Source organism: Alligator sinensis, unplaced genomic scaffold, assembly GCF_000455745.1.
Source record: "Alligator sinensis unplaced genomic scaffold, ASM45574v1 scaffold999_1, whole genome shotgun sequence".
Taxonomy (NCBI): Eukaryota; Metazoa; Chordata; order Crocodylia; family Alligatoridae; genus Alligator; species Alligator sinensis.
Genome location: NW_005842571.1, coordinates 241314 through 249274, shown reverse-complemented (window position 1 = coordinate 249274; position 7961 = coordinate 241314).

Below are 7961 nucleotides of genomic sequence, written 5' to 3'. Positions count from 1 at the left end.
CGCGGCCGGGCTGCCCGCCTCGTGCGCTCTCCCCCCGCGCGCTCCTGCCAAGCCAGGCACGTGGTGACAGGAATGAAGAGGGCTGGAACTGATAGACGGCTTCAGCGGCCCCTCGGGCAAGGAGTTGATTAGGAGCAAGGCCTTGTATTGAAACTCGTCTCCTTCCTGCTCTAACACAAGGCCATGGTTATGTCAGGGGACGTGGCATTGCGGGGGCGCAGAGGATGGAGCAGAAGCGTGACTGCTCCAAGCTGGAGGTGGTACAGACGCTGATCAACATTTGTGCAGCGCACACACAAGGCCCTTAGCTTTGCTGTCTCTTCCAACCCTTGGACCAGAGTCACACTAGCATGTAGGTGGGCCCTGCTGCTTGGATGCATCTCACATCCATTGTGAAAGCGGCCTGTGGATATGAAGCCTCACAAGGCAGGAGGGTGAGGCAATGATCCACAGACCATAGCAGATTGGATTCCGCTGTCAGATCATTTTCTCTTATACTTTGTGACTGCAAATATAGGGCACAGAATGCCTGCTAGAAATGGCTCCTTCCTTATCATGTGCCCTGAAACAGCAGTGGCCTGTCTTGAGGTCACGCCTTTGAAGAGAGGCCCTTCCAAGTCTCTGATGTTCAGAACTGCATCTTTCTTGAAGCCTCTTGCAGAAAATATTTTGTATGCTTGTATAGTGTATGTTTGTAGAAACTGTGATTTAGATGAGGCTGGGCAGAAAGCAACAACTTTGTTTAAAAATGAGTTTCTAAATCTTATTTAATTTTCCCTCAGGATGAAAGCAAAATCTGTTCAATTTTTTTTTCTCAGGGGTGGGAACAAACATGCATGAGAGAGACAGGCATAAAGACATACCAGTCTCAAAGACTCAACAGATTGCTGTTTTGGACTTACCTGTAGGTTGAGGTTTGAGTCCCTGTGTACTTGATGTAATGTCCTGGATGAGTGCCCTAATCTGCAGAGGAATATAGGACTCAAAAGGTCCTCCTGGGCATCCAGCCTCATCCTCTGCTACTGCAGGCACCTACTGTTAGCACCTGAGTTTGGAGTATGGTGCTCTGTGCTACTGTGTTAGCACAAATATAATACAAATGGGTGGTTTATAGCCTGTTACAGGGGTTGGAGAAGCTCAGGGGTATAATACAACAGCAGAGTGACTTCCTCTGATTTTCTCAATTGCAGTGTGGCATTGCCTACCTCCAGTAGTGTCATGTTCAGTTTGTCCTCTCGTATAATAGTGGTCTTCACATGGCCTTTTGTGGTGGAGGGGGGTGTGGGATGTTTGGGGGAGTGTCAGAACATCAGTATGTCTATATAATTATTAGCCCATTAAACTAGAGCTCATGAACCCAGTGAGAGTTTAACTACAATGACAATAAAGTGTAATTGTGTGTTAGGGATGTTTGTATAAGTACTGACCCACAACAACACAATCATAAGATATTCCATATACATGCATTCTGAGTGTGTGTGCATATGTGTGTATTGGGGGTACAGAGTATTATGGCACCTGTATAAGTCTCAGTCACTGTACAACATACAGTTCCTTTGCTCTCACTGGCAATTGCCTCTGCATGCTAATGCCCGTAATAAAGTAGTCATCTCAAATAATCACACATGTACTTTTTGGAAGTATATACACTCATATATGTATTCATTCAGTGTGTTAGTGGCAGAGGGCCAACCAAAAATGGGACCTTATTGTTCTCTTCCCAGCAGAGCTTCCAGTCTAAATGCACAGGACTTCTAGAAGGGCTTGATGCCTACCTGGCTGGGATCATTTGAGCCCAGTTTCCCTCCTGCCCAGGCAAGGGGTCGGACTTGAAGATCTACAAGGTCCCTTCTGACCCTACTTCTATGAATCTATGATTCTATGAAGGTGAGGGACAGGGCGTAACACAATAACAGAGTGAGCAATGCAATAGCAGCAAAAGCTATGTTAGTTCTACAGTTTTTTGTTGGGGGAGGAGAGGAGTTTCTTAGATGGAGATAAACTGAATGGAAAAAATGGAAAAAAATGGGGAAAGGAAGAGGCTTAATGGGACCAGGATAAGGAAGGAGAGCATGAAGGGGACAGGTGTGGTGTAAACTTGAGGTGAAGAGACCGAGTGTATGTCTGCATGGCACCATGCAGTGTCTTGTGATGAAACCTGAAGCAACTGCATTACAGTCACATTAGTAAAGTGCTTCATCTGGTATGAGCAGTGATACTTTGCTACACTGTTTGTGGTATCCAACTAGCCTGTTCAGAACTTGCCTGTTCAGAACTAGCTTGGCCCTGCTCAGTAGTGTGTCCCTCCCCTTCCCCCAACCCTCTTCCCCCCCACCTCGGGCTTAGTTGGCTAACATTGTATTTTCTGTAACCTAGTTGAGTTCCCCTCCTCACCCCCATCCCTCTAACGTTAGTACCTCACTCAGGCCATTTGTATTTCCCTACCACCTTTGTCATCTTTTTGGATTCACAATCCTAAACATCTACTAATAAAAGTCAATCTGCGAGGAAGAAAAGGAAGTTTGGTGCAAACAGTTAGTCCAGGACAGAGAAATTCTGGTCAAGTCCATAGATAGTTTTTTTATTATTCCTGCTACTTGTGGAGGGTTCTATTTCTCAAAGTCCATTGAGTACTTGCAGGATAAATGTCCCCAAATGGACTTCATTTCTGCTTTCTGCTTTAGGTGTACTAGTTTCTGTTTTAGCTGCTTTACAGCTGCTGCTACAGTCGCCTACCCACAGACCCCTGACTTCTGCTGCTCACTCATGAAGGCACTAGAAGAAACTAGAAATTTCTTTAAAATTAAATTATGTTCATTTTAAGAGTTCTCTTTCCTTCAGTTTCAGCAGGGGAGAGGCTACTAATACAAAGCTTCATTTCAGTTTTCAATGTGAGCAAATGAGAGGGAGGAAAGCCAGCATTTAGAATAAATGTAATGTAAAACATTACTCACTGTAGGAATGGAGGTGAATCTTTCCTATGCTGTTCAAGGACTGAGAAGAAAAAAAATTAAGACAGTTATAAAAGGAGAGAGAACACTTTTCAGTATAATAATAATGATAACCTGTTGCTCACTGGTAACTTGGTAATAGCAGTGTCCTGGGGCTAATAAAACTTCTGAATTAATTTAGTCCAGAACAGTTATTGCCTGAGACAGGAACACTTTCTAAATACTACCTTCATATACTTGAGAAAATAAAATTATTTGTATTACAGCAGTGATTAGTGGCTCCAGTTGATGTCAGGTTCCTCCATTTTAGGGTCTGGCCAAGCACAGTAATAGGACAGATGTAAGTGAGGGAAAAGGGGGAGATAAAGAAAGAAACCCTCGTTTTAAAGATAGAAAGCTGAAGTGCAGATTCTAAATAACTTGCCCAAAGTCATGCAGAAAGTCAAAAGCAGAATTAAGACTCTGTTTCCTGAGTTTCAGTCCAGTACTTTAATCACAAGATCAGCCTTGATTTCTGAAATTTCTGATCTCCTGAATGATAACCAAGGTCTTCTGTTGCTTGTGGAAAAATGCGGATTTTCAGCTTTAAAGGAGAAAAATGTGGATTTTCCCCTTTGAAGGGAAACCATGGGTTTCTCCTTGCAGGCTGGCAGAGTTCCAGCCTGCACGCACATGCACTTGTAGCCGGCAATACAGCCAAGGAGGGTGGTAGGAGCAGCTCCAGCAGCTGGATATAGGTAAGTCTATGGGACAGTAGGGGGTGGGGGTTGGAGGGCCAGGGTTTGGGGAGGGTTTGGGGAGTTGGGGGTGGGGGGAAGTGTGTGCGTGGCAGGGGTGTGTGGAGGTAGTGCATGGGGGGGGCGAGGGGTTGTGTGTGTGCAGCGGATGTGTGTGTGTGTCTGGGGCATATGTGTATTTGGGAGTCTGTGTGCATGCCTGTGACACAGTGTGGGTGCCTGCTGGCACTGGGTGAAGGTGTCTGGGTGCTGGGGCTGTGGTGGAGCAAGGGGGTCTGAGGCAGCGCTCAGTGCCACTCATGAGCCCAGCTCCATGCTGTTACCAGCAGGGCCCACCTTGGGGGTGCCTGGCCCTTCAGCAGGGGAGTGGGTAGGAGGCCCTTTGACAGTGGCAGAGAGCTGCATGGCCAGACTGACGGTGCCAGTGGCCAGTGCCTGTGTGCTCAGGGGCAGCGGCAGGGTGGCTAGGAGACGCTGCCCTGAGATGCGGCTGTGGCCAGGCCACCTGGTGTGGTGCAGGAGCCACAGCCTGAGGTGGGGCGGTTCTACAGACATCCCCTCCTCTTCCCTCCAGTCTGCACTGCAGCTGGATTTGCTCTGCCGCTGCCCACAGGAGCTAGAGCTGCCAAAACCACAGTGGTTACCCTCACTGCCCACCCCTAAGGCCGGTTCTTCCTGCTGCCGCCCTTGCTACTACTGGGTGAGCAGAGGGCACCTCACCTTGATGTCCATGGAGGCATGGTTGGTGTGGAGCTCCTGGCAGTGGTGGTAGAGTGGGGATCCTGGTGGCAGTGATGGCAGTGGCAGCACCAGGACTCCCTGCTTCCGTACATACCCCTTTCCCCACACACCCACCCCCTGCCCCAAATACCCTCTCTGCCCCACAGCCCACCTCTGCCCCACACCCCCCCTTCCCCACACACTACACACACACCCCCTGCCCCACATACTGGGGGACTGAGGCTTGAGGGCCAAGGGCAGCTCGGGGCCCCCTCTGGCAGGGCTGGAGGGGTAGGAGGCTGTGGGTCAGGAATGAGGGGCATGCCTGCCTGAGCTAAGGTTGGGCCTTGCCTTAGGGTGCCATGACACCCCCCATCTCAGTGCCCTGGGCAGTTGCCCTTACTGCCCACCCCTAAGGCCGGGTCTGCATGCAGGTCGTGCCAGCAGGGCTGGCGGTGGCGGGGCAGAGGGGTGTGGGTCATGCCAGCAGGGCTAGTTGGGGCTGTGGCTTGGAAGTGAAGGGCACTGGCATATAAGGGCTGCTTAGTGCTACAAAATGGGGGGGAGGGGGAAGGAAGGTGCAGCTGGATCCGTGTCCTGGTGAGTGAAGGGGACAGGGGAAGCTCAGATTTTCCATGATAAAAGAAAAATCAAATGCCAAAACATCTAGGTACTTAGAATGTATTTTTTTATAATGATTGAGGTGCTGGTATGCTTCTAAATTGCTTTAAAATTGTAAATACATCAATAAAACCTTGTGTTGAACTGATACCTATATATATATAGTGGCATTTCATTTTAATCATTGAGAAACATGGATTTGGGGCCATTTAATCAGAGAATTTTTGATTTTCTAACAGATAAAACCAGATCCCCGAAGATAGCAGTATTGCTACTGAATAGTTACATGAACATAGATTTGTGAACGTATGAAATAAACATGGAGTTAGAACCCCTAGCAACCTGCGTCAGCGCAGAAAGCTTTATTTAGGGAATAGGAATATGAAACAGGACTTTTTCCTGATTATTTTCTTCGCTCCTTCGCTAGAGGACTTACTTCTATTAATTTTGGTGAAGAATATAGGCTTGATTTTAATGGGAATATATGTATTTGATATCAGAACTACAATACATCCCACTATTTGCTATAAGATATGTTTTTACACTCACACAATATATATTTTTTCCACACCTTTAAGGTATTTAGTAAATTTAAGCCCAAAGCAGGGAAATGTAATGCAGAGATGTCATATGTATGTGTGTATTATATTAAGTATTTGGTATGCCAATATCCCAAAATCTACTTTTACATAACAAAAATATGCACCACCAGAATGCACCCACCAGAATGGACAACAGATCTTCCTCAGGTTATAAAGCAATACTTACTCTGAAAGAGAGAAAAAAAACCCCCTCATTGTCTTCAGTGATATGGTAAGACTTACCCTAATAATTATTTAAAAGAAATACATGCTATAAAATACTACTTCATTTCTTACCACATCTAAGGTTTTGGATTTTTTTTCTGGTAAAACTGTTTTTACCATTGGAATTAATTTTTTTTTTTTAGATGGAAAAAAAGTGTGATGCTAGAGTTACTAATATGGAAATATGGAACCTTGAATGCTATCTTTCCTTTGTAAATTATGTAACACTGTAGGTGATGCAGATCCTGTGAAGGAGGGTGAATGCTGCATGTCACTGACTGATCTTATATTCAAGACAGAATAAGTACGCTTCATGTATTTAAAACCTTTGGGCATTTTTATGTGTGCTTCTGGATACAGCACCAGGTACTTTAATTAGTGAGCCGTGCTAATTAAAAGCTCTTGCGCATCATGTGTATCAGCGTTGCCATGTGTCCCCACACTGAAAAAATGGCAGCGGGGCACTTTGAACTATGGACATGTTCCATGGCTCATTGGACATGTTTTATTTCAAAGCGCCCCGCTGCCATTTTGTCAATGTGGAGACATGCAGCGATGCTGATACATGTGATATCAGGGCTGCCGGAGCGCATCAGTTTCCGTGCTCCACCAGACTCAATTAATCAATTCTGCTCTGATGCTCTGGATTTCCAACACATTGGAGAAGGCTCCCTACATGTGTGTAGGAGCCCCTTATGTCTAATTATATGCATTCTTGATTGTATTTGGTTACTTGTAACAGAACTAGAAAAAAGACATGAAATTGGGGATTTATGCACATAATTCCTCTGTGCTCTTTTATTTTTTCTGACACGTACACGTATGTACATACACACAAAGAATTTGAAAATAAGTGCTGGACTGAATAGAACATGGAGAATACAGTTAACAAAATGCATATTTAATATAACAGCATATGACAGAATTATGTGCTTTATTTTGACAGGGATCATGACAAAGAACATTTCAAGTAGATTTAAACCTTGATCCCAATATCAAAATGCATTTTGATTCTGAATCCAGGATGATATGTTGTTATTATTATTTCACACATGAATGGGGTGATTTTATTGCCTTTTAAGTTAAGATGTGCCTATTACATAAAAAAGCCACAATTCTGGGCAGGGGAAGAATTAGTCTATATATGACAAGGTTTATGGTTGCAATGCAGTAGTAGAAGGATTAGCAGAAAAATTAAGTATAAGATTCTGCTTGGGAAAATAATTATTTAGCTGAAATCGTAAGTAACATAGCTGGAATGTCAGTTTACATCCTTGCCAGACAGAGAAAGCTAACAGCATTTTAATGCAGCTGAACTCCTGCTGGTCCACTACCTTTTCCAGGCCTAGAATGTGTTTGTTTTTGATTTTAGTATTGTACTGTCCAGTTAGGGGATGCTACAATCACACTATAGTACAGCATTCAAAATGACTTTCTCTTGTATAATTAAGACCTGCAACAGATGCCAGTGTGGTGCCTGGTGCAGACAGAACAGCAGGCATCTTTGTAGGCACAGGCTGAAGGGTTTGAAAAGGAAAATGTGGCTTTATCCCAAATTCTGGAAGCTTAAACTGGAGCCGTACAATTCTTGAAGAAGTTTGGTGGCAGAGCAATGAAGGCATTTTTAGCATCTATAGATGTGACTGAGCTCTGCTCAGATTAATTGAGTCTGCTGCGAGTCTGCTGGATTGTGCTAATTAGCATGCTCCAGCAGCCTCTGGGTCACGTATATAAGGGATCTCTGTGTTTCAAAATGGTGGTGGGGGTGCTTTAGCTAAAGCTCATTGAGCTGTGATGGTTTGCCTTGATTACATTAGCCCCATGGGCTTCCAGGCTCAAGAGGGTAAGAGGCTATTTTGTAATCTAGAATCACTAATTACTGCCCCTGGAAGACCACAACACGGGGATTTGGGGGCTGAAGTGCCATGTCTGGGAGCCTTCTGTTGCTTCCAAAGTGGAGCATTCTCAAGAGCCAGCAGAATGGAACAGAGGGGCTATAATCTTCCTCTTTGTTCCTGTTCTGGAAATCTTATAATCTAGGGACTTGTCTGGGCTGAAGATTTGCCTTCATCATACATTTGGATAGAACTTGAGCAGTGACAGGTAAAGCTGCATTTTGGACTGGC